Genomic DNA, 27062 nt, shown 5'->3' with positions numbered 1-27062 from the left:
GCCGTACGATTTGTCGTGACGTGTGCTGACATGCCCGGACATGCATGCTTTCCTTTGCTGATGCATAGTATTTTTTTCTTTTTTGACAAGCAACATTCTCGTCTTCACGATGTCGATAGTGCTGCCCTGAATGGGAATAGTGCTAGAACAATTCTTAATAATTTTGCAATTAAATTAGTTCAGAAATCAACCATAAGAGGGACACATGCATGACTTTATAGAGGAGAAAAAGCATTAAGATTCAGTTCCGTGTCTGGCTGTCGGATGGAGTACATGCATCGTTCTGCGCTCCTTGTTACCCGTACTCTGTGTTGATTTGTTGAGTGCCTGGTCCTCTTATTAGCCATTGATTGAGTTACGTGTTAGGATATTTTGTTCTTTTGCAAGTCTCAGTTAGTAAGACTTTGGAATTCGCAATAGTTTCCTATGCAATCGTTATAGAAGAATAAAGGAAATAATCTTGGGATAGTGATTCAATAAATAATAGGTCCCCTGTCTAGAGCGTACGCGTCCTTGAGCCGCGCAGGTGCATGATGACGTCATGCCATGGCTTCATTGCAGATTGACCTTGTCCAGTTGTGTCGACCGACCGTGTGAAAAAAAAAAATCAGTGTAGCCTTCAGACAATGGGATGACGTCACGACCAATGAGCAATGAAAGAGGAGGGTGCAGGAATGCTCTTCTCTCTTAGCCTCTCACAGGTGGTCGCCGCAGAGGGCGCTAAGAGCGCGCGCGTATGCGTAGCTGCCGCGGCGCGGCGTCCCAGTCAGTTGCTCGCTGGCTGTCGCAGAGAGCAGACGTGCACTCGGTTGCTCCGCAGTCCCCGCGCTCGCTCAGTTTCTGACTGGCTGTCAGATGGAGCAGTCGCATCGCTCCGCGGTCCTGTTGTGGTGAGCTGATTTGTTGTGTAACTAATGCTTTCACCAACTTTGTCCCCGCTTTGTTTGCAATTTTCATGCCCGTGCACGTCGGGCACTGGTTGCTGTTGTCCGGGCATTCCCGCCATTTTCTATCTTCTTCTGCCTTGGGAATGAGAGTAGCGCAGGCGTGATTCTTAATAATTTGGTGTGAGATTAGTTAAGAAAGTAACTGCTAGGGGGTGCAGATGCAGGAGTTTATACAGGAGAAAAAACCATTACGAGTCAGTTCTCTGCCTGACTGTCGTATGGAGCAGTCGCATCATTCTGCGCTCCTGTTGTGGTGGGATGATTTGTTGTGTAACTAATTCTTTTTGTTGATTGCTATTGATGGTTAGCATACCCTTGCTTTGGCAGCCTCTGTATTACGAGTGTTTTTCTCTTCGCATGTTCAGAGCTGTCCTAACTTTCCCAGACATGTCATGATGGCGTCACAGCTGACGTTACAGCTGACGTCACAGGATGTCCGGACCTTGTAGTCATAGCTGCGAGGCTTTGCAACCTGCCCCTGTGCTCCGTCTCCCGGCGATGGTCAGCGGCCGTTCCGGACCGCTTTCTTCGAGATGGCGCCGTTGATCTTCAATTAAACTTCTTCTCTCCACTCTATCTCTATCTATTTTTTCTTTTTTATGGGCTCTCATAGTGCACAATGGTCAGCTGGTCTGGACACGAGTTAGATGCTCCCCAATTAGTGTGGTGGCTCCCTGGAGGATGCTGATTAATGTGGGGTGTCCCAATTAGCTCTAATTGCTAATTAAATCGTGTTCAGCCCAGTTGAGCGTTGTGCACTATGAGAGTCCATCCCCTACTACTCACATCAACCCGGTAATCTACAGAAAAGACGACATGTCATGAAAGAATAAAAGACATCACGATGAGCTAACACTTAAAAAGATGAAATTGCGTAACCAGAGGCATGCTGGTAGATGAACTCCATAAAGGCAAACTTTAGGGTTCAGTCTGTGTCAATTCATCCTGCTTTTCAGTTGTATTCTCTGACCTTCATTTTTCCCGCCCCTCCTTTTCCCCTCGTCTAGCGTACTTTGCAGATCATTTCCAGTCTTTGCGAAAAATAAACATTTTTCTGGTTTGAGTTGCTGTGTTGTGGTGCCAAGGCGTTTTTGCTCTGCTCAGAATTGGACGTATCATTTTCTACTGTAGAATATCACTAGTGTAATGCAAGGAACTTGAGGTGTGTTCAAATTGCTTGCCAAGAGCAGTGGCCTCTTCTTGTAATGTTCGAAGCGGTTTATAGGGGGCCTCACTATTACCCACATTTTTGGTTGAGGTTTAATACAGCGAGATGAGAAGAACTTCTTCCATGACTCGCGTTTCGCCCCTCGGTGCATCCGTCTTGTCTTTTTCCTTGCTTTAAAAAAACATACAGGGTGTCTTTTCTTTTAGATGCAGCTTTTTCACAAAAAAACTATAAGGTCTATAGACATGCTGTTTTCACTTAAGTCGTCTCTGGGCCGGCGGACGTTCTTGGCCACCTGTTGCTCAGCCGTCGAAAGACTAATTACCTAAAAAGCCGATACTCGACTTTTCAATGATAAAAGCTACGAAGTTGTCCGAATGAGAACATCTGCTCCTGATATCAGTCGATATCAGGAGCTGATATCGTAGCCGTTCAGTGGATCGTCCGCAGAAGAAGTAGTGAAGAACTCCATTTGTTTCTTTATTTTGTTCACTGCCCATCTTCGGAGACGCAACGAACTCGCGGATGCTGCAGCAGCAGCTGCTGCTCTTTCTAATGACACAACTCCTTTCGAGGGTCCTCACGACCTTCGATCGGTCCCGAAGAAGAAAATCCATGTAGCATGACACCGAGACTCGTATTCTCTGAAAATGAACAAATTACATCTCATTAGGGGTAGCATACGCAGTTCCAGGTTCCGTTTCGAAAATCGTTCGTTTGAAGTCATTTTGAACCGACTCAGGATGGGACACACACACTTGACACATGGTTTCCTGCTGCGCAGGGAGGATGCACCCCAACGTTTGCGCTGTGGAGTGCAACTCTCTGTGCAACTCTCTACAGAGCCTGACCACCTGTCCACCACACGAACATCATAGTCGCCGTCATTTTCATGAATTTTATCGAGATATCGAGAATATTTTGCTGAGTCATGAACCTCTTATACCGCCTTCAAGAACTTTTAGCTTTTTTAGGGGTAGTGGGCTTTTGTGGGGGGCCGGCTTCCAGTGGCATCTGAAACATATTTCAAACCAGAGCGTCGAAAGGAAACGATAACCGAAAACATGAATTAATGGGAATTTTTAGCTGGAACTCAAAAGGAACTGAACCGTAATTACTAGCGTCACGTTGGAGATGAACTGGAACCGAACCGATATAAAAAGTTCCGTTACCCGTTTGGCTTGGTGTGTGTATGGGGTGATGTGAGGATTCGAGCGGTCTGCCTGCCTAGATTAGCGGCACGTTGCTCGCGGAAGGGATCAAAGGGGGTGCTGTTGGTCGAAAAACAAAAATAAATGCATAAAAAAGGTAACCAAGAGATCTTGCATCATGTTCAGTGGCTACCTATAATTGTGTAGCATATTAGAACCTCGAACCGGTTCGGAACCGGATTACAGACTCTGAACCGGTAAATCGAACCAATATATGTGAACTCTGCAGCTGAACCGGAACCGAACCCGAACCAGAAACAAACGGAAAACATTTCGGTTCAGCGCTCTGGTGTGCAAACACATTCTGAATACCAACTCTCGCATAGGCACTAAGGCTTCGCTACTGCCGTCCTCCTAGCGGTAGTGACGACGACGCTTGAGTTTCGGTAAGTGAAATTTTGACTCAGTAAATTTTGACTTAAAACTTTTGACAGAGTGCGTCATTCGTATCTGTTTTCCACACTTACAGCTTACACTTGCCATGAAGCGTGGATTGGCTTTGTGGAAGTGTTGTACCTTGGTGGAAAAAGCCTGGTCTTCGTTGCTGGTGGTCTATCGCGTCCTATTGAGATTTCGCGCGGTGTACGGCAGGGCTGTCCCTTTTCTCCTGTATTGTACGCTGTTGCAATGAACCCGCTCCCCGTACGTTTAAGCTCCCTCTCTGTCCCTCTGAGGTTGCCCGCTGGTTGCCCCCCTCCTGTTTTCGCGTATGCAGATGATATCTCTGTCTTGCTACCAGGGCAAGCTTGCCTTGAACCTGTGCTGAAGGCTTTCGACGATTAAAGTAAAGTGTCTCGCGCACAACTACACAGGTCTAAGAGCGGTGCCGTTTACATTAATGCGGAACCCTCCCGCGTTGCCCCCTACGGCGTACCCTCGAAAACTCTGGTCAAAATCCTTGGTGTTGTCTTCGATGGTAGTGGGGTATCTCCTGTAAACTGGCCTAGAGTGCTTAAACGTTCCTCAGTGTTGTCCGTGAACTCAAATCTGTAGACCTGCCCCTCACTTTCCGTGGCCTACGTGGCCTCTTGGTGCTACAGTGTGGTTCCTCGCCGCGTATGTCTGCCATCTGCAGTCATTCGAGTGGCCATAACTCGCAATGCATTCCGTTTCCTGTGGCATGGCCTAGAGCGGACTTTTGCATTCATGTGTGCACTGGGTCTGTGAGCTGCTCCCAGCCACGGGAAAAGTGTGCTTGCGCTGATACCGTACACCGATAAAAACCAACCGGACTTCTTCGGGACTCCGCAGTCGGCGGCGATCGTGGCCCGAACGAACGTCTTGCTGTTACGATTCTTGGTTATATATGTCACTCTGCTGAATTACACTGCAGACGGCGTAGAAAGGAACACTCCTGGACCTAGAGCAAAAGGGACTTTGCCATTCACGTGTGCACTGGATCTGTGATCTCCTCCCAGCCTTGGAAACAAGTCTGCTTGCGCTGATATCGTACACCGATAAAAACCAACCTGACTTCTTCGGGACTCCGCAGTCGGCGGTGATCGTGGCCCGATCTATCATCTTGCTGTTACGATTCTAGTTTATATATGTCACTCTGCTGAGTTACACTGCAGACGCCGTAGACAGGAACACACCTGGACCTAGAGCGAAAGGGACTTTGCCGTTCAAGTGTGCACTGGCTCTGTGACCTGCTCCCAGCCTCGAAAACAAGTCTACTTGCGCTAATATCGTAAACCGATAAAAAACATTCTGACTCCTTCGGGACTCTGCAGTCGGCGGTGATTGTGGCCCGAACTAACATCTTGCTGTTACCATTCTAGGTTAGATATGTCACTGTGCTGAGTTACACTGCAGACGGCGTAGACAGGAACACACCTGGACCTAGAGCGAAAGGGACTTTGCCATTCACGTGTGCACTGGGTCTGTGACCTGCTCGCAGCCTCGGAAACAAGTCTGCTTGCGTTGATATCGTACACCGATAAAAACCAACCTGACTTCTTCAGGACTCTGCAGTCGGCGGCGATTGTGGCCCGAACTAACATCTTGCTGTTACCATTCTAGGTTATATATGCCACTCTGCTGAGTTACACTGCAGATGGCGTAGACAGGAACACACCTGGACCTAGAGCCCCACAGACCACAAGGTCCCAACTTCGTTTGCCCCAATAACTAAAATACTCACACTTTTGCGCCGTTTAGGTGGATGTTCTTTCCCCGGTGTGGACAGGTACTGTGATGGCACTACAACTTTATTCAAACGACACTTAGCTTGGTATCCAATACGTTGAATAGCTTAAGCGTCTCTTTCGTAATCGCAATCATGGAAATGTTCGCTACATACACGGGCAGTCGATGGAACTGCGCCTTCTTTCCATTCCGGCGGTCCGATTGCTTCCTGGCATGAAAACGCTGTCCGTCTCGTCACTGAGAAGCATATGACACTGGATGCTCGGCGGATATTGACTTGAATTAGGGCAGCCAACCACCCAACATCGTCTCGGTATGTCGGCGAAAACCACAGGATACGACTGCGATAGAATGCGACCATCGCGCGGAAGCTGGCGTCATCGAGAATTCCACTATCGATGAACGCATAGCCTGGATCGTACGGCGCATGCTCCTGGCGGGACCACGCACGTCACAATGACGTGTCGCGGAACCAATCTTGGTTCGCGTCAAGTTACTCAGGGTGTTTTCGTGCGGCAGCTCTACACGGCGTGGCGCCAGCTGTACTCCCTTCGCGGCTCCGTTTTAATTCGCTCCCGAGAAAACTCCTCGCATGACGAAGGTAAAACTTTGGTTCCAGACTCAGAAAAGTGTTTTCTTCCTGATGAAAATGCGAAAATTATCATTTCATAGTGCCTTTAAGAGACTCACGATGGTGGTGAAAGGACTCGGCTTTGTCGGCCTCACAAAGGTGATTTGCGGTGGTGGTGGTGGTGGTGGTGGTGGTGATAGGGCTTGCCGTTGTTGGCCTCACGTATGTGGGCAACGTCACGACTCACGCCCTGGTGATTTGCGCTGCCACAGCAAACGTGCCACCAGCGAATTAGAGCGCTGTTGCACGGGCTTTTAGATTTCCAATGCATGGACCCTATTGAGATATGAGCAGGTGAAGGCTGCTTTATGTTTTGTCTCGAATTCTTGCGCATTGTACAACCAGCTAGCTTGCATCCACCTATTGTTTCCATTGGTATATTGCCCTCCACCATGCGCAAGGACACTAATCTAGGCGACAAACCAAGACTTGAGGTGGCGTCACACTGTACACTCTCGTTCGTATAATAATCGCGACGCCGGTTCAGTAAGGAGGTTAGATTGATTGCAAGGGATCTAGCAGATTGAAACGTTTTACCTGCCCTACAATGCTGCCGTCCTCGGCCGAGATCGAACCTCCGAGCTTGAGCTCAGCAAGCCAACACGTCACCGACTAAACTACCGAGGAGGGCTGCGCTGGCGCTGTGAAAGCATACATCTGTTGAAAGCGGCCGGTATCTGTCATGAAGAAGAAGCAGAAGGAAGCAGCGCGAGCTCATGAAGAAGAAGAAAAAGTTCCAACAGTCCAGTCGCCGTTCAGTCCTGAGTGAACCTCAACGGATGTCGTTTCTTTGGCTCACATAATCCCGCTTCCCGTTGCACCTTCTGGAAGGCGAGTGTTACGTTAAAAGCTTTGTGTGCATGCTGCTATATCTGTCAAGATACACGCATCTCATGCGCGTTTTATAGCACAGTATATACCGTTCGCAGTTTCGCGAATGTTTAACTCCCAAGCAGAAGCCGAGGCGCACTTTATGCGTAAATTTTCCTTTCTTCGAACTATGAGTAAACTTGAGCAGCAGGTTAAGACATATCGTTGACATAGATCGAATCTTCGAATGGGAAGACTTAACACTGTAGTAAGTTTTATGCTTGTAACACCAGCACCAACACTTGTGGTAGACTACTAATGTAACATGTGGAACAGTGGATGCTATGTCAGATTCATTCTATGGTTCACGATTTTGTCGAACCTTCACAATGTTGCGACTATGATTTCAATACATTGTCAATTACAATAGTCTTCGTAGGCTCCATCAACCGCGGGGGTCAGCGGCGGACGCTGTCGACCCCTCGTAGATGAACAGGTGGAGCTGTGTACAGGCCCCGCCACCCTTAACCGTAGCGCGGGAGCGCGTGGCCTGCTTGTATGTCAGCGCCGCCTTGCGCCGATGCTGGGGTGGAGGCTCTAAGACCATGGTACACGAGCGCCTCCCCTCGATCGGTTGAGCTCAGGGTAATCGGCATGGTACGAATGGATCACCTGCTGTACAGTATCACCTTACGCCCTCGCAAAACAGGCACAATAACCGCCGCGCGTGTGCGTTATCTACCACGCTTTATCTTAATGCCGGTTTGCGGAAGGGCGAGCTTGAGAGGAACAATATTCTGAAATAAGTTTGAGCCATATGCAAACACTGTAGGCCCACCCATGTTTGCTCTGAGCGTTCTGTTCACTATGATATGTGTTATCAGATAATTTTGTATGTTGTTTCATGGTGGTGAGGAAATATTTCGTAATGTATCTGTGCGGATGCAAATACGCCAAAGAAACACTGATATTTTTCCTCGTATACTGATTTTCTTACCGCTGCGGTGTCTGCAGAGAGCTCACTGAGTAGGTGATCCGTGCGTGCTTGTCATGCCGCGCTACGGTTAAGGGTGGCGGCGCCTGTACCATATCATAGAGAAAATAAAGTAGCTTTTCTGTTCGGTCTGGACATTACTCCTTGGCCCGTAACGCGTGCGTTTTGCGAAGGCCAGGCACTCGAGTCACCTTGCGCCGTGTTATTCTTTCACCGCTGTGGTTTGAGATCACGTTATCAGTGCTGTTATCGAGCAATATCCCGAGATGGAATGTTTTAGCGTAACAGAATTCAAGTGAAGCGATTGTGTCGTGGCTACTAATTTTGCTATTCTTAGTAGAAAGCCTAACTCTGACCACGACGAAGGCAACCACTCGGGAAGTTTTCGTTGATACTACGACGGCGATTACTACCATTGTGCTAGCCAAGACAACCCACACCACGGCGACTGCGACCACGTCGCCAATTGACTACTACTACGACTACCACTACCACGACTACCACAACAACGACTACTACTACCACCACCTTGAAACCACGTAAGTGGTTTATATTGTAAATCCTTGATATTGATGATTATCGGTGCAGAACTGTTGTTTGTACGTTGTGAATTCTGTTCACCGCATCACTGCTAATATATAATGTCCTTTCTTCCCGAGCTTTGCCTCATAAATTTCTTGCTTGCGTCAGCTCAGTCGTTCAGATAACATTTCAAACACTGGATGATGTGTGTTACTTCATGTTCTTCACCGTGTGTGACCGACTTCACCGTCTTCACCGACTTGTGTGTAGCTGCCAATGTTGACATCACTAACGTGGACGATATCGGTTGTAAATTTGCAGAGCGGATTTCAAAATTCCAGTCCATACCGATAAATAACTTTTTATTGGCGGGGGGTTTATTACCTCACTTACTTCGCTTACGGGTCCATCACAACGTTCTTTTTCCTTAATTTGTGCAATTTCGACTTGAAAACTAGGCAAGAGTATCTAGCAAAAAATATTTTGGGTTGTGTCTCTAAATGCTGATCCACAGCTGATCCGCGCTAGACCGGCTTTAAACCACCCCCACCCCTAGTTTAAAGCAGTCCTATGCAAATACATGGGAGTTAGACCATCGCTAGAGCGCCGGGTTTACGTCGTGTGAACGGCGAACAAAATGAGACATTGAGGGCAAATATTGATTGGAGTGCAACAATATCCGCCTTACGAACGCTTCTAGTAGCTTTACAAGTGTAAACTTACATATGTTTCGCCGCAAAATTTATGCGAAAAAAGTCTATGCGCTGTCCACACAAACTCCATGGAGGCCGCCAAGGGCCTCACGGCAGTCGGGTTAGAATAGCAGGGGGGTGGTTCGTGATTTGCGGACGTTCTCACGCGATCAATTTAAACCAGACGTGACCAAACGTCACAAACCCAGTGGCTAAGTGGGACTGCTGAATACGGGCATGTGAATTCATTCTTCCCGGAGAATAAACCACATCGTCTGCGTATCATCAGACGCTAGAACATGATGGATAGCGTGGCAAAGGCAGTCTGAAATGGCGCGCTCACCGTGGGATTTCCTCGTACCGGGTACCATCTCCACCACCACACACTAACAGTCGCGACTTGGCCACAATTTTCAGCTACCAATCATTTTTACTGTGTATCCATGTCGTCCACGTTCGTATTGTGCGAGTGTAGACGGTGTGGACAAACATTACTGTTCGGTTGCTGCTATTGAATGGAATAGGCTCCCTAGTGCGCCGAAATGAATGTCCCGTAAGTCTTGTGTCAGTGCCTAGTAGCTACAGAATATGCGGTATGTGCTTCTGGCTGCTTCTCATGACAGCAGTTTCTCTTTACAGAGGAATTAAGCCAGACGCAAGTGTACCGAACAACTCTCAATCGTAATATAACGGACCCATACGCATGCTGGACTACAGGACCGTCACCCTGGGATAGACCTGGCATGCCGTTATGCAGTCGTCATTCGTAAGCAACGTTTTTGTCTAATGTTCGGAAACTGAAAAAATCCGTCGCATCGGTACTATTGTCCGATGGAAATAATGTCACTCGCAAAATGCCATGGGCCCGGTTTCACCAACGCTGGTTAACTTCGAACTAAGGTCAGGGGTAGCTAAACCTTGAAATTAGCACTTTAATTCCTTTTAGCAACGTTAGTCAGATATGTGCTGAATGTCTTACTGACAATAACTACTCTTGGTGAAGTAGAGTTCAGGGTTACAATCAAGTTCAGGGACTGCTGATCTCGGTTCAAATGTTAATCTCTGTTGGTGAAACAGGGCTATAGTAAAATATACAGTCGCTGGCCCAGACCGGAACGCTGGCAGGGTGACCGACTTTGTACGGGAGAACATTCTTTCTCCTGAGCAATTGCGTCGTCTACTTGATAGATAAATGCACGTGGGAAACTTGCACAGGAAATTGCAGCGATTCCGCAGTCAACTGACGGAGACGCTGTTATTGCCGCAAAACAACTGTTTCTATGAGTGGAGTATGCAGCCGTGCACAGCTGGACAGAACAGTTGTGACGAGCAGGTTAGTACGCGTCGTGGGCCGAGTTCAGAGGTAACTGCCGACATGCGTCTGGAAGGTCTGCAGGAAAACGGGAGAGCACATCCGGCAGAAGAATTCTTTCCCACGACCTCAAACAAACGAACGGATGTTTTTGTCCAATCAGCCATGCCATTTGGTCTTTCGGCAAAGATCGAGGCGCGTTTCCAGCTCGACAGACGGTGTCGATAAGAAGATGCCTGGCAACGCACGTGCGCTAGATTTTTGCTCCACCTTTCCCAACTGTGGTACTGCGGTTTAGCATCGGCAAAAGAAGGGCAAAAGCCGCGAGTTTTCCTGAACGAGGTGTTCATACGCTGTAAGCTAAGCAAGATGTGTGCTCACCCCATGCATATAAGCGTGGATGTTCAAGCTACCTCCCCTTTGGAGCCATTACTGTTCTTGGGGATTGACTCGCCGGCATTCAGGCATGTGACTGGGTTCCAACCACTGCCTTTGAAATCAACGGAATTGCTCTCGTTTAGCGCTGCGGCCCTTATAACCACTTACAAAGACAAGGATATTAGGAGACCACCCATTGCTCCATGCCAGAGTGTCACCCAGGCCATTCCAAAAGAATTGGTAAGCCGAGATTGACTGTCATGGTTCGAACACTGAACGTTATAGGGGTAAGGAAAAAGGACCGAGAGACAAGGTGCAAGAACGACACACAGAATTCTCACTTCGGTTGTGTCGTTCTTGTTCCGTGTCACCCGGTCTTTTTCCTTTTAATCGTTATGCCAGTCAGTCTGCGCCCTACCTCGCCTTCTAAAGGAAAGGAGACAATTTCCTCAATAGCGAAAAGGATAGTGTCACCAGTGACGCTTTTTGTGATAGGTGTCCTCCTCGAAAATGAGGAATACTAGATGCAGCATTGTTCTATGAGGAAACGAGAAGCACCCAACGTCTGTTGGAAAAACCAGCGTGGGAACAGACAGCGAATGACACACTGCACTGTTTGGTTCTCTGCCGCGGGCACAGCGGTATGTTGGATCAAGCCGTGGATCAAGGGAGGGGGAAAGTCCTGACCCACATATATGTAGTTTTTGCAGTTGACCTTAGTGCAGTAGTATGCTGTCCAAGGCAGGTCCCCCCCCCCAAAAAAAAAGAGATAAAGAAACAATCTGCCTGTGGTCGGATCCAATTGTTTTATAAGTATTTGCGCGTTTGTGCTCGTTATTAGAAACAGCAATAAGACGTGGGGGCCCGAATCAATACCGCCACCTGCCTGTTCACGCCGCTCACTCACATTACGGTTACATACGTACAGTGAACTATTCAAGTATCCATGGAAAGAAACTGCGGAAACATAGACGCGACCAACCGACCACATGAGCCTCAGGTAGAAGATACATGATGTGGCCAGAAATGCTTGTAAGATAGCCAAATACCGAACTGTACGTTATCGTACGAGAAAATATGCGGAGTGGCGTACAAGAAATGCCTCTCGGTTTTACGCGGCCGATGTAGTGCGTTCGACAATTTAATCCCGTAACATCCCAGTAACTGGGTCCCGTATGCACTGCAATTAAGTTAAAATCAATAACACTAATGCTATTCCTGCACATGCGTTCATCTACAGCTTGTACGCTCTAAGGAAAAAAGTAGAAGTTTCTACCCAAACAGGCAACTCCCTTCCTGGTAGAACGACAGTATTTCTACCATTTCTGGCCAACCCACGTGCGCCATCTCCTCCTCGGGTATGTACGCGGCGCCGGCCACTTCCCTTGCTCGTCTCTCGCACATTTGGTCTAAGAAAAAAAAAGGTAGAATTTTCTACCCAACGGGGTAGATCGACAGTTTCTACTCTGTAGTTTGTTTCTACTCTGCAGTTATACCCAAAATGTAAAATTTGAGTAGAAATGTGGTTGCAGTACATCTCTACCGAGATGGGTAGAAAATTCTACATTTTTCCCTTAGAGTGTAGTAATTCATTCTTTTTGGTGCAAGCTACACCTTTCTCGGCATCAATCAGGCGGTCAGACACGGTAGATTTTGGTGACGGCTACCGGGTTGCAGCGTACCACGCGGTGATGTCAAATTCTGGAAGTGTCATTCGGGTGCTGTCGTCGGTGTCCTTGCGTTTGTTTGGGTGAAGTCTGACAACATAACGGGTGATGTATCGCTGTTATCGTGAGTTTCCTTGTGAAACCCTTCGTTTATTGTTGACTAGGATTTGTCAATCAAATTGGATTGACGCTGTTTCTGGTACAAATATTCCCTAAAACCATACTAACTAAAGACCTGGGAAGATATGTTCCATGTATCGGACTGGGAAGGGGTCCTATCTGATTGAATGAAACAGTTCTTTTCTGAACCACGACCAATCAGCCCGTTGCGTCTTGAGCAAAGTGGAACGTCCGTCCACACGTCGTCTAGGTTTACTAAACGATCAAATCCTCATAAATTAAATTAAATCAAGTAAGCGTTCAACATAACGCAATGCTGAACGCAGTCGGCTGCAATGACGGCGGCCGAACGCAAGTGTCAAGGCACTCCGCTTCTACCAGATCGAACACGTGTCGAGGAGAGAGAACGGTTTATTTGGGGCGGCAGCACAGAGACGAGAAAATATAGAAGAGGAGAAACGGCAGCGCAAAGCGAGCGATTTCAAGCGCCCAAGTGCCGTTTAATAGCTGCTCCAGGAGCACGAGAAGCAGGGGAGCAGTTGCTTGACGCGAACATTGTTGCTCCCGGGAACCTTTACTGAACACAGCGATCCTCCCAACAAGGTCTTCCAAGTGATATGTGACGATCATAGAGAGGTCAGTCATCTGATTCCGGTTTTGCCATCAGAACAGGTCCCTCAAAATGCTTTTAAATCATCTGGGTTAGCGTCGGACGTGCTCGTACAGCCAGGAGGGAAACACCGTGTTCACATTGGTAAGCGGCGTATTTACCGAGGATTTTTCGCTGGTCATTTCGTGGCAACGCCGCCTGAGCTCGGAAATTGCGAGGTCGGCGACCACGCTGGACCACCCGAATCCTGTCCACCCGAATTCAGCCGGGAATCTAGCTATTTTAACAGCTTTAATCATGTTTGTCTTCGGGTATCGTTGTCTGCTAACCCACGTGAACTTCGGCGTGTGGGCCAATGCGGGCTCGCGCCACGCTCGCGGTGCGAATGTGACAACACCGTATATAGTTACCGTAACGCACTGCCCGGTTATATCGAGGCTGGGTGAAAAAAGTGTTAGCTGGTGAAGATGCCAGAATGGTTCGCTTTCACCAAGGAAAACGCCTGCTCGGTTTCTGGCAATAAAAGAGAAAGAAAATGGCAAGGAAATGACCAGGCGAGTTCCTCATTAGTATATTGCGGCGAAAACTGGAAGCAGACGAGACAATCGTCTGGGCTGCTCTCCCGTTAGCGTGCCCTATTTCACGTCCTGAGGTCCTAAGCTGCAGTGGGAGCCGAACATTACCGCATCGTTCCCATAAAATTATAATAATGGAAGTGATTTTTTATGCAAGGGTTGTCTGCGTGTAATACAGCGACATGTTCCACGTGCCACAGTGTAGGATAGCGGATGATTTCGACCAGCTGGGGTTTTTTCGACGTGCGTCGTACAACACCGACACACGGTGCTGGAATCAATGTTTACCTCTCCCACATTGCTACACTCCTCGGTCGAGTTTCAACCGGCGATATTGAGCTCACCAAGTCCACACGTTACCGATTGAGCTACCGAGGAGGGCTATCTTTCTCGTGCACGCGTTTCCGAATGGGATAGTCTTTTTAAGTGTGACGTGAAATGGGTTTTCACTGTCACAATCCTGTTTCAGACATCAGGGTCTATGTTCTACATACGGCAGGGAAATTTAGTTAGAAAGTTGGTAAGGTTGGTTAGTAAGCGATTTCAATACTGTATACTGAATGATAATGTGTACCATTTTATCTATTTATTTTTACGTTGAGTCCTTATTTTCAGGTGTGCCAAAATGGACTATATCATAGGGTAGTAACCGAAAATCAGGGGCACCTTGAAACCGACACCACCCGACTCGACCAAGGGGGCCGTACGTTTGACAACACTTTCACAGTAGCGTACGACTCGGATTGTTCTATGTCGAAAACGGTATGCATATAATTGTGAAGGCCCTCTATCTCAGTAGCCGGACATATTCGAACAATGCGAACATATTGTTAAAAATATATATGCATGACCTTTCCGAGGCGCAATATAGCATATGCTGAAGGGCACTCCTTATAAGGGCATTAGTAAACTCCTAAGGCAATGTCTTAATTTACTTTCAAAAATTATCTATTATAAAAACTACGAAGCTATCCAAATGAGAACATCTGGTCCTTTCGGTCCTCTGATACCGGAGCGGTTTTCGGAAAAAGAAATCTTTCGATAGATCGTCCGCAAAACAAATCGTGAAGGAACGCATTTTTTTCATTTTGTTCATTGCGCGTCTTAGAGACGCGTCTTTCTTCATCCCCAGTGTGAGAGAGGGAAAGACCACACAATCGCCTCTTGCGTTCTGGAAGAACATTAACAGAAAACAGAAAATACAACCCAACATAAGGGCAGTTCCGATGTCACAGGGTACATTTGTTTTTGTTTTCTTTCTGCAGGTTAGAGCTCATCTTCGACGCATGAGACAGCACTGCGCTTATTCACCCTCCCACACTGGGGGTGATGGAAAGACGAGTCTCCGAAGATGCGGACGATTTATTGAACGTTTTTTTTTTCTCTTTTTTTCTGGAAACTGTTCTGGTATCAGGTGACCGAAGGGACCAGATGCTCTCATTCGGACAACTTTGTAGCTTTGCTTTGCTTTCGAGTTTGCTAGTGCCCTCCTAAGGAGTGCCCTTCAGCATATATTATATTGCAATAGATTTGATCTAGGAAAAAAGTGATATACATATTTCTTTAAAAATATGTTAGCTGCGGCACCCCGTATTCAGTGTGTATCAGAAGCCTCTGTGGCGCAAGTTCCAAACGATAGTTTCTAATGGTGTATTCTACAGAAGCGCCGTGTCAAATGGCGTATTTCATAAAACGCAACATCTCAGGGGTGTGCTCCACAGCGGTGTTTGTCAGCTTTCTGCCTGAAAAAAGGTATTCATTTGCGGACACTCTATGAAGGGCGCAGAAATTTTTCTGTGCTCTTCGTGTGAGAGCCACGCTGCCCTTGCGTGTCGGTATATCTCGGGCAATTATCCCGGATAGGCTTGACTACTTAATGGAAGAAATGAGTGGCTCGATGAAAGAGGTTAGCTTATGGGTCACGCCGACGGGCCTGCAGACAGGTGGCTACGAAGGACTGTGCTCGCTGTCGCTGCGCGCGCCCTCGTAGCCCCATGTGCGAAGAGCACCGCAGATAACACGGGAGTACCTGCGAAATTGAAGCAGTACGCTGCAAATTCGAGGGAAAAGAAGATGTGCGCGTGCTGGTGCATCACGCTGTGCACTTAATGCGCTGCGCTGCGCAGTCATAATGTTGATAATCTGCTAACAACGAGCGAGCTTGAAGTTGTGCAGGGGTTCCACTCAGCAGTTGGCAGTAATGTTTTTGCTTTTAATGTATGGTAAAGGTAGCGCCTCAACGCACACGAAGAAAATGTCACTCTACGATTCTCCTGTTTTGCACGTTACAAGAAGGGTGCGAAGTATACGCTACAGTATTTTGATCTACGTGGTTGGCTTGGATTTCATTGTACACTCCGTCCCACGCTGCTTGTAGTGAATGAATGGAAGTTGTGTGCGCACGTACACGTCCTTGCAATTCTTTTCGGTGAATAACTTTCGCACATAGTGGCGGTGACCCGCTGAGATTTAATACAATATATAAATTTAAGTGGAAAAGTAAAATATCGTGGTATATGCTCCGTACGTCACGTAATTCCTTGTCGTTCCCGCTGAGATTAGCTTCTAGCTGCAGCATGTTCGGAAACATAGCGATACGTGCTATTACGTTCAGAGTGTTTGAAATTGCCGAGAATCTAATACCTAAAAGGGTGTGTGACACCAACAACATACACCAACAACTTTATTTTTATGCTCAGCAATGGAGAGTTTCACTAGGCATTCAAAGATGTTGTTATGCGTTTGTATTCGTAATGTGACGTTGCAAACATCATGCAAAAATCATCAAACACCGCAAGTAAGTGAAAATGCGGGACACTTCGAGGCTCGTGATGCCGCGATAGGCCATCCACCAGCCCAGTTGCTTTCGCACTGTCGCACACAATCTGGATCGGTCAGCAATCCAGGTCCGCGCAATCCCGCTGGGCGCGCCGTGCCGTCCGCACTTCCCACTCGTGATCTTGGTGTTTCGTTTGCAGCCGTCTGGTGGAAGCTTTGCATAATACCCCCTGAAGTTTCAAATTAAAAGAAAACACTGGCCTAAGATGTCTACTTGAAATAAATTTACATTAATACAAATGCGATTTTGTCTGTTTCGGCGTTTGTCTGTTTTCTTAGTGCGGGTGGCTGTCATCGCTACAATCTTGCCAACCCTGAAGCGGCACTGCGAGTAGCGAGAAGGCGAGGGTGAAAGGAAGCCACTGCACTTGCGCCAACCCTCCTTGAATCTTGGAGTGTGTAATCATGTTCCCGAGTGGGGGACAAGTGTATGCGTTGTTGATCTCTGTCGCCGAGACTCACTTTGTCCACACCTGGGGAAGATCACAATCGCTGCCTAATCATGATTGCGCGCGATGTGGATCCTGCATCAGTACGTTTTGGGTATTAGTCGACGAGGTGCAAGGTTCTGGCTTTCACAGGAAGACACGTGAGCATCTCGCAGCACCACAAAAATCGTTCCGCGCGCTGGGAGCGTCAGCGCATACACATAAACAACGTCACCGAGTGCCATTTCCGCGACCAAGCGCTCCCATGGGGTGGATAGGCCGGTAAGCACACCGGTCCTTCTAGTTCACCATAGTTGCCCGCCATCCGCGTAGCGTCGTCGTCTTCGCACCGACTTCTAAATCTCTTGCGTGCGCTATCTGTAAACCTGATGTTCTCACTGACCTGTGCCTCGACGACATTTCTAGTACGATCCCACAGTTTGGTGACACAACCTTCGAATGGCCGCACTGTCACCGTCGTAGCCTTTGCTAAATTGTGTCCACTAGCCTAAATCATTTTCTCACTGCCTTCGAAAGAGGACATTTCGGGACACATTTCTCGGGAGAACAAGCTTTGGAACTTCCTGTCGACGACTTCATCGGTGTTCCTTTGTGTCCTTCTACGATATACGCTTATGTGACTTTTTGTGTTCCTATGTTTGCCGTACTACACCACAAACTTTACGTTAGGTTCAAAATACGAGACACGCTGCTCGTTCAAAACTGTGATAGGATAGTCTCTCAAAATTTGTTCTTGGGAAGCCAACCGAAGCCGTGTTGTCCGAGCTTCGAAAGCAGATATTAAGTTAGGAAAATTGGAGGAAAATGCACGTGCTCTATCTCTGCACATACAGGAACCGCTTAAGAAATTTACTTATAAATAAGTTCTGCAATAGTGCAAAGAAAACACGTGCAAGTTGCACTTAAGCTGTCTGGCTTTGACCGAATAGCGTCCCTATACCCTGCCGCGTCCCTATATATAAGGCATAGATTGAGAAGTTACCCGCCAGAAAGAACTCGTTACAAGCTAAGTTACCGTGTGCAAAATGAAACTAAGTTAATGACGAAGTTGTTCAGCATGAAATGTAATTCGCAGTTACTGAGTTACTTTAAAAAATAATGAATTACTTGCAAGTTACACCGGACACAAAATAACATTGCGCAGGTGCAGCGCGCGTGGCAAGTTGAGTTAGACCTTGAGTTGCCTGCGGAGGAGTGCAACACGCTTAGATCGTTTTCGTTTATGTCCAACAATAGACATCTCCCTATTTGTAAACAAATGACGTCGAAGTCTTCGACAGCCCCAAAGTTCAGTAGAATTCAACCACACTCGAAGCTAAAGGTGAACAAGGTCGCGCCCGACGGCCACGGTCTTCAGGGGACTACGACATGGTCCCTTGAAGGGACGCGACCCTCGGGCGCACTTATCTTTCAATGTGACACAGCGAACAAGTGTCCGTTCGTGGAACCCAGCCCTCCTTCAGATTGGTTTCGGTTTCATTCTGTCTACAAACGTAATGATGGCGTTTCTCTTATAGAGGTCTATCTGAACGCTTTGCATCTTACCCCAAGTAGGCGCACAATGGTTCAGCTTGATTTCAATGGCAGCGCTTCCTACTTCCTGAATAAAAAAATGTCATTGATTGAATAACACGTTTTATGGCAAAAAACACCATAAAGGAACCAGAGAAAAAGCAAGAAAATATGTGGACGTGAGTGAAAAGCGAATTAAAGGAACTTAGCTTAAGTTAACTCGCTTTTCACTCACGTCCACATATTTTCTTGCCTTTTCTCTGGTTCTTTTATGGCGCTTTTTTTTGGCAAAGTTGTTGGTTTTGGCAAAAAGTTTGGTTGACTTTGGCAAAGTTACCTGAAAAAGGAACGAGTTACTTGTAACAGTTTACCTCGAACTCTGCTATAAGGCGAAGATTGTTCTGATTGCTTCAGATAATGGGCATATCTCCCTTCTATTCAGACCATTTGTCCTTCCAGAATTACAGGCACTAAAATGGGAAGTGGGTGTCTGTGAATAATTGATAAGTAGCGAGCTCGTAGCTGTAGTATGGCAAGACGAGGGATTTTCCGGGGTTTCGTTAACATGAACGGGTGTCGGTTTGCGAAGAGTCCGGATGTAAAATGTAGATGCGGAATTGTTCCGACTCTGAAGGATTAGATACTGTACTGTAGTGTACAGCTACTAGTTCGAAGACCTTTTTGAGGGAATGAGTGAGTTTTTACAAATTGCGAGGAAGCATTACAATTTGCTGGCAGCATATTTCTTTTCTTGACAGATGTGTTGGTCTTTCAATAACTGTAGCTTCACGGGCGGCTACGTCACCTTCGACGTCCACTTTCACTACCTGTGTTCAGCACCCCCAGCATTCGTAGATTCCAAGGGTGACTTTGGCGTTGTGAAGTTTGCAAAAGTTAATATGAACAAGAACTACGCCGGGAGAAACTGCAGAGACTCCTGCTGATAAGCTCATGGGTAAAGAATGTGATTACCATTTGGGTGCGGAGTATTGTTTACATGGCCGTGAAGCAATCTGATGTGATATGATGCAATATATGATATTCCATCCATGACTCCTGCCTGCAGTCTTCCTGCCCTGTTAGACAGCGTAGGGGCTGTGTTATGCTGCCTTGCGTGATGGCTGAGCCAAAGTCTTAAGCGAAAGCTGGAAAGCCGAAGTCCATTAGTATGGACTCTAATATAAAGCTATGAGAAGTGTCGCATTTGCATTTGCGTTTTGAGTACGGCCAGGTGGATATCCTCTCGGAGACAGTACGTATATTGCAATACCGTAGAGCAAAGGCCGTTCTATCCTAAAAGTCGTGAATCCTAATTTTGCTATGGAAATGAATGAGCCAGGGAATGAATCGACCATGGTAGGTTTCACTTTATATCCAGTTCGGATTAAAACATCCGAAATTAAATCGAATATAGAATCTCGTATTGGATGTGATTAGCTTCGGTATTGAAAAGAAGGCGAATATCCGCATATATGCGACATTGCGAACGGGCCAAATTATAAACAATGTCGCATAAAAGGAGAATGGATGTCAAGCATGCCATGCCCAAAGCGGCGTGGGGGAGTGACTACATTTTATAGTGTTCGTTTCCGATCAATCGGTCGACACTTTCGCGAACAGAGGTTCCTCCTTTCTGGCCTTTAAGACGAAGGGATTTTCTCCTGGCCAATACAGTGAGCTTATTTACTCTATACAAGGTGCTTCACGAAACTCCAAAGCTGGATAATTCGTGGCACCATCGAAGAAATTCCTTGGGACATCGGCTTCGGAAATTCCGAAGATCCTTGGTGCATCGGCTATGAACTGAGTAGTCAGCGGGTCAATTGCATACGCTTATTAACTTTACTAACTTAACTAAACTAACTCACTAACTTTAAAACTTTACTTGGCACGCTTACGGAACCTGTTTTACGTATCGGGACCTTCAGTGAAAAATATTGCAAGAAAAAAAAATGCGTCGACACTTATTGATTTCTTCGAGTAATTAATTGGTTTCGGTTTACATATATAGTTCTTTCTACATCTATCGGTTTCGTGCGTGGAGCAGCGCACAAATGTGCTCTATCCGGCTGTCAATTTCATGTTCATCCGCCTGTCTGACAGACGGGGGTGACGAAAGATAAGGAACAGCCGCAAGTGAGCAGGCGATGCTTTGGTATTCCTTCTCCTTTTCTATGCTCTTGAAAATGAACTTCACCACATGCACAATCCTAGCCAACCATCATCCCGAATGACAACGTTCTCTCCCTTGGTTTGATGAATATAGGAGGGAGGCGTGTATTGTTTTCTTTCTTTTTTGTTGTACAAATGATGAAAGGCGAATATAAACAAATAAAATGCTCCGCCTGCTCTCTTTAACAAATCGGGCGACATTGTCATTCGGGACGATAGTTGGCCAGAGGCATGCTATGTGGTGCAGTTAATTTTTACGAGTGTATCCCACTATTTCACAGCGCTCGATGGGCATTCGTCATCATACATGATAAGAGCTCGTTATCTCTCACACGGAAGGACAGAACCGCCAGTGCTGTTTACCAGTCGCTTTGAGAAGGAATACCGGAGCCTCTCTTGCGGCCTTTTCTTATCTTCTGTCACACCGTGTGTCAACCAGGCGGGTGAACAGGAAATCCACAGCCTGATAGCTGATCCAAAGAGCGTATTGGTGCGCTGCTCCGCGCAAGAGATATGTAAACGGATTAATTGCCGAATTAATTACTCGAAAATATTTTTCACTGAAGGTCCCGATGCATAAAACAGAGGCTCTGTAAGCGCGCGAAGTAAAGTTCTACGGAAATGAGCCGCTCACTACTCAGTTCATAGCCGATGTCCCAATGGTATTTACCTAAAAGAAATTTCTTCGCTAGCGCCATCTGTTCACTAATTATTCAGCCGGCGGATTTTCGTGAAACGCCCTGTAGACATGTAGGTTGTGTGTGTGTGTGGTGAAATCAGGCCGCACTAAAGTGTCTATGTGTTCCATCTCAACTCAGGCAAGGTGCTCTGGACACCATCAGTGATTTTTATGGAGAAAAAAAAACTATGTTGTAGCCTGACTCAGTTTGAGCATAGAAGAGAAAGTATTCTTTCTCGAGTTGCCGTAGGTCCCGAGAAAAGAAAAATCCGGAAGAATATGGCAGGTCTGACGGTAGAGCGATTTTGGCATTCAATATCTTTTCAAATGACGAATTCTCGGCTTTCCTCGACTTTTTTCCTCGCACTGTTAACAAATGTTGGCTTCTAGGACGTGGGTTCAGTTACGGCGGGAATTCTGTTATTTTATTTATGTATTTATTTTATGCCATCAGGGCCAAGAAGGCACCGTACATAAGCAAAAAACCATAAAATTATCTGTGTGGCTGTGTGTATTACATGTGTGGCAAGTTCGTCGTACTATTTGGAACACATATAAGTAATACAGTAATGTGTAACAAATGTTAAACAAAACAAGAAACATATGGCGCACGTAAAGTCGAAATGTAGAGATGTCCGGGATGGTGACGATGTTACGGGGAAGAGAGTTCCACTCCCATGCTGTATGAATAGAGAAAGAATCGGAAAATGACGGTGTTAGTAAATGAGTGGTCGACACGGTAGGAGGTGTAATCTGGTGATGAAAGGTGGTGTGCACCATTGGGCCGTTGGTGATACAGCTTGTGGAATAGCTTGTGGCAACGAGAAGTGAGCGGCGGTAACCCCAAGTATCCTTTCACTGATATGACACTTGCTGTTCCACAGTCGTAAAACGTGCCGCGCGGTTCTCGACAGACGGCATATTCCAGTTTGGAGGGAATAGGTCTCCTGTATAGATGTAACGTAACACTTGATAGTGCCCGATAGAAGCAGCGTCTGCTAAAGGCGAGATGGAGGAGGAATGAAAGGATTAAAGGGAATATAGCCATCGATAAAGCGTAGCGGCATTATATATCTGAGTGATGTGGGTTTTCCATGACAGGTTGGATGGTATACGAGGGTGGTTCCATAAGTTTCCGGCCTGACCAACTTTTAATAGTCATAGAGACGAAACAAGTGTATCACTTTTCGACATAGTCACTCTTAACTTCGATGCACTTTTGACACCTTCCAACCAGCATTCTTATACCTTGAAAAAATAGTCCGAAGTTTTGTCCGCAAAATGCTGGAAAACTGCCTCTTGCAACTCACTATAGCTTTGAAATCTCCGTCCTCTGAGATCCTTCTTCAAGTTTAAGAACAGGAAGTAGTCACTCGGTGCCAAGTCTGGACTGTAGGGTGGGTGGTGGATTTCTTCGAAGCCGCACTCCTTCAGTGCAGCCTTGGCAACAGAAGCCGTGTGGACGGGGGCATTGTCCTGGAGCAACCGCACACCTCGACTCAACCTGCCGCGCCCCTTTTCCTTGATGGTGTCTCGCAGTCGGTGCAGGATTGAAGCATAATAAGTCGCATTCACTGTGCTGTTCCTCTCTTTGAAGTCGATGAGGAGGATCCCGTGACAATCCCAAAATATTGTTGCCATGATCTTCTTTGTGGATTGTGTGACCTTGGCTTTTCTTGGGGGTGCTTCTCCTGGTCTGCGCATTCCATCGACTCCTTTTTCGAAAGGGGATCATAGTAGAGCAAAGTCTCATTCCCTGTGACAATTGACTTCAATATTTCTTCTTCGTTCTCTTGACAGAGCTCAAAAAAATCTTTGGCACAGACGACACGCTGTTGCTTTTGAACTGACGAGAGAAGTCGTGGCACCCATCTCGCACTGACCTTTTTCATGTGAAGGCCCTCGCCGATGATGCGAAAAACGGTTGCTTTAGAAAGCCCCAGTCTTTCTGAGATTTCCTCCACCTTCAGACGCCTGTCGCTCAGCACTTCCTCCTCGACAAGAGACAAATTTTCTTGTCTCACCACTTCCACTCGACGACCATCGCGTGGATCATCTTCAATGGAGTCTCGCCCCAGTCTAAACTGCTTAGTCCAGTCTTTTACCGTTGTGTACGACGGAGAGGCTTCCCTGTACACGTTGTCCAGTCGGCCTTTAATTTCTTTAGGCGAAAGTCTCTCTTTTGTCAAGAATTTTATCCCAGCGTGGTACTCATTTTTTTTTCATTGCACTGAAGAGTGCACCCTGCCGGTTTGAAATGCCGCACTCCAACCGATAAAAGCATGGAGAGGGTTGAGGGTGGTGCTCCCGCCCCCCAACAGATAGCGCCACGCGTCCTTAATCGCATTTGCAAATTCGCGCGCATTTTCTACCTCGGGTCGGACACTTATGGAACCACCCTCGTATTAACACCAAGGTACTTGAAAGATGTAACAGACTCGAGAGCATCATTTTTAATAGTCTATATCGGATGGGGCGACGCATGAACGGATGGGGTTACATGAACGAGATAATCTTCAAATGTTCCACTGACCAGATCGAGTACCATGGTTGTAATGACTTATGGTCTGGCTGAAGGAAAGGAATGTCAGGAGGACTGGTTATAGCTCGATCAATTATAGAATCATCAGCGTAGAGTGGAATAGGCAATGCTGTCAGGTAAAAGCCCAAGCCTAAGGTGATAAAAAATCGTGACTGTCGAACCCCACTTTTTTACGGAAATAGGAAGTCCTCCAAGGATAACCACACACCCAATCGAAACTATGCACAGTATCGCAACAGAAATAGTCTAAAAAAATCTGTAAAATTTCGGCTTTAGCCCCGCCTGCTTGATTGTCGCAAAGAAAAGCGCACGGTATTGGCAGGGAGAGGGGGAAGTGCTCCCGCCTCTTGTTTTACCTTTCTTTGCGCCGCGTTGACCTTGATGCTGGTGACAACCGACTTATCACAAAGAAAACGAAACCATCTCAACACACAAAGAGGCCAAGACAAATGAAGGCTGCAGTAAATGATATGCTGGACCATTTTGCACAGAATACTGGTAAGTGATATCAGCCTGGAGTTTATCGTAATATTTTTACTTCCTAACTTGTGAAACGGGATGATCTTTTAAATTTTTCATGCGTCAGGTAACTCGCCCGCCTCCAAAGATTGCTAAAATATTTTGGTTAGTGAGGAATAGTCAGTGAGGTATACATTTTCGTGGTTTCAAAAAGTTGTCTACGCCAGCCGGGATGATACTTTTAGTGTGTATCACCTTGGATACGCCAAGCGGTTCTGGAACGATGGAGTCCATGGGTGTAAAATCGCTCGTGGTGTATTGAGGAAGCTGTTATCTACAGATGAGAATACAGTTGCAAATAAGTCATTAAGGACATCGGCAGCTGAAAAGTGGTGCAGAACGTTGCTATTATCATTAGTGAGAGTTATTGACGGACCATTCTTTTTGTTCACAGCGTTACAAAATTATTTTTTGTTATTGTTGTGTATTAGTAAATGAGGCAAGGTTACAGAGTAAAATGCCTGTTTGGCTTCCTTAATGGGATTCCTGTGTATGCTAGCAGTTCCTTCAAAGTCTGCCAGTACCACGTGCCCTGTGAAGAGCAAGCTTTCCGGAATAGTATAGACGTTTGTTACTTAAGCGGTGGATTTGAAGATCAACAACGCCATCTTGAAGAAAGCGGTCCGGAATGGCTGTTGACCATCGCTGTAACCATCGGTCTTTAACCAGGAGAAAAACACTGCCGTGTAAGCAACAGTAAAATATGCTAACAAGAACACCATCAATAGCTAACAACAAAAAGGGCTAAGCACACAAATAATTCCACCACAGCAACAGTCACGAGTACAAAAGAAGACATACGTTACATCCGACAGCCAGGCAGAGAACTAAATCATAAATGTTTCTTTCTACTCTATAGAGTCACAAATCTCCCCCCTACTGAGTACTTTTGAATTAATTACATTTATTAATTACACGGTTAAATTATTAAGAATCATGCTAGTGATAGTCTTGTTCTCGAGGCCAAGGCAGGTTTCGTCGAAGACAGAAAATGGCGGACAGGAACAATAACAACCAGCGCCCTGCTGGTTGTCAGCGTCATTGCTACTCGTAAACGAAGCGGGAACAGAGTTATCACATCCGTTCCATCCAAGAGACAGGCAGCGGACCGAATCGTAATCTTTTGTTCTCCTCTAAAAGCCCCACATCTGTCTCCCTTACGGTTATTTTCTGAACTATTGCAATCGTGAAATTATCAAGAATCGTTCTAGCCCTACTCCCGTCCAGAACAAGGATATGGCAGCACTTGCGTCATCGGCATTAAACATTTTATCATTCGCTCTTTAGTTAGTTTTAAAGCAACACGAGTTTTCGCACCACTCCGCGGGAATGAGAAACGCCGGAAGACCCCGAAGATGAGGTGATCAGTTGTGAGAAACATGCGAGACACTGTCGGGGGGGGGGGGGGGGGGCGTATTGTGCGCACAACACATCCTGGTATTGGCGAGCAGTGGCTACACACACACCTGCAATGTTTGTACAATTTAGAATGGTGTCACGATCAGGCGGAACATGTATACGCAAAAAAGTGCGCTTTTCTGGATGAGTTTTACCCGTCAATCGATTCCGGATCATCCACTACTCCACTGGCTATAACCACGTTGTTGTGGCAAAGGGTCAGCAGCTAAAGGTTCATCAACGTCCCCGTTAGTCAATCGGTCGGCGCCGATGGGCTCATCTTCACCGCTTAGTGACAGGGACCCGTCACTATCGCTAAATTTGCTGTCAGACATTACGACGTCGCGCGTGACAACTTCCAAGCGCAAAGCGCATACACCTCCGACTGTGATTGAGCATTGTGCTTCGGTCGCCCAATGGGCGACCTGCCACCATAAATACCATAACCACGTCACATGTGACGTTGCATGAGAGGGAGTTGAATCCAGCTGCAACTTCCGTCGTCTGCTGTCACGGCATATTTCTTCAAATTTCTCGAAAACCACGTCGTTGTTCTGGTTGAAACTTCGCGACTGTGTTTCTCTAGCACTCTTGAATATAATTTCAGCTAAATTTCGGAATCGCTCGATCTGTACGAGACCGTCCCTTTAATAATTCGGAAAACACTATCAGAGCAGAACACGGCGTCAGTCTTTCCCTGTTAGATAATTCTTAATTAACTATTTCCCTGTTAATCCCCAAGTCGACTCCTTCAAGCCTGTATCTTTGTAGTTCGGGTCGCTTTTGTCGTAGAGATAACTAACGTCATTAACCCTTTCCAGCTGCAATTTTGCACAACGTTCCGACGACAGCGAAAGCGGTGTCTTCAGTAGGTGGGTAATGTAGAGAAAAAAAAAACGCCAAGTCCAGAAACAGAAACAGGGGCATTGCCCTCTTTCGACATGATTAATTGGTCATCGCCCGTCCGACGAGTAGCGACTGATTGGATGGCGCCGGAAACGGGCCCCCGGTGTCCTCCAAGTAGGCGTGTGCGCCGATGGAACTTTAACCGGAGGAGGCGTCATGCTGATTTCAACACCGGTAGCGGTGGCGTCAGCGGCGCGAACAAACACAGGTCAAAAACAGCCCCAAAGCACAACCTACCGTCATCGGCATCAACAAAAGCAAA

General features: G+C 46.7%; 1 long non-coding RNA gene across 3 annotated transcripts; it reads left to right on the top strand.

The window, feature by feature from the left end:
• Positions 1-6838: 6838 nt before the first annotated feature.
• LOC135372369 (uncharacterized) lies at positions 6839-19431 on the top strand. 3 transcript variants are annotated; one of them, XR_010415971.1, is made up of 5 exons: positions 6839-6936; positions 8250-8448; positions 9763-9889; positions 14401-14547; positions 19343-19431. It is a non-coding gene; the product is annotated as an uncharacterized LOC135372369 (long non-coding RNA). The 3 variants fall into 3 exon arrangements; XR_010415970.1 differs by lacking the exon at positions 19343-19431 and adding an exon at positions 15051-16976; XR_010415972.1 differs by lacking the exon at positions 14401-14547 and having other exon boundaries at positions 19343-19386.
• The last annotated feature ends 7631 nt before the right edge of the window (positions 19432-27062 follow it).

This window comes from Ornithodoros turicata, chromosome 1 (assembly GCF_037126465.1).
Source record: "Ornithodoros turicata isolate Travis chromosome 1, ASM3712646v1, whole genome shotgun sequence".
Taxonomy (NCBI): Eukaryota; Metazoa; Arthropoda; class Arachnida; order Ixodida; family Argasidae; genus Ornithodoros; species Ornithodoros turicata.
Note: the sequence above shows the minus strand (reverse complement) of the source record. Positions and strands in the feature narration are given on the sequence as shown.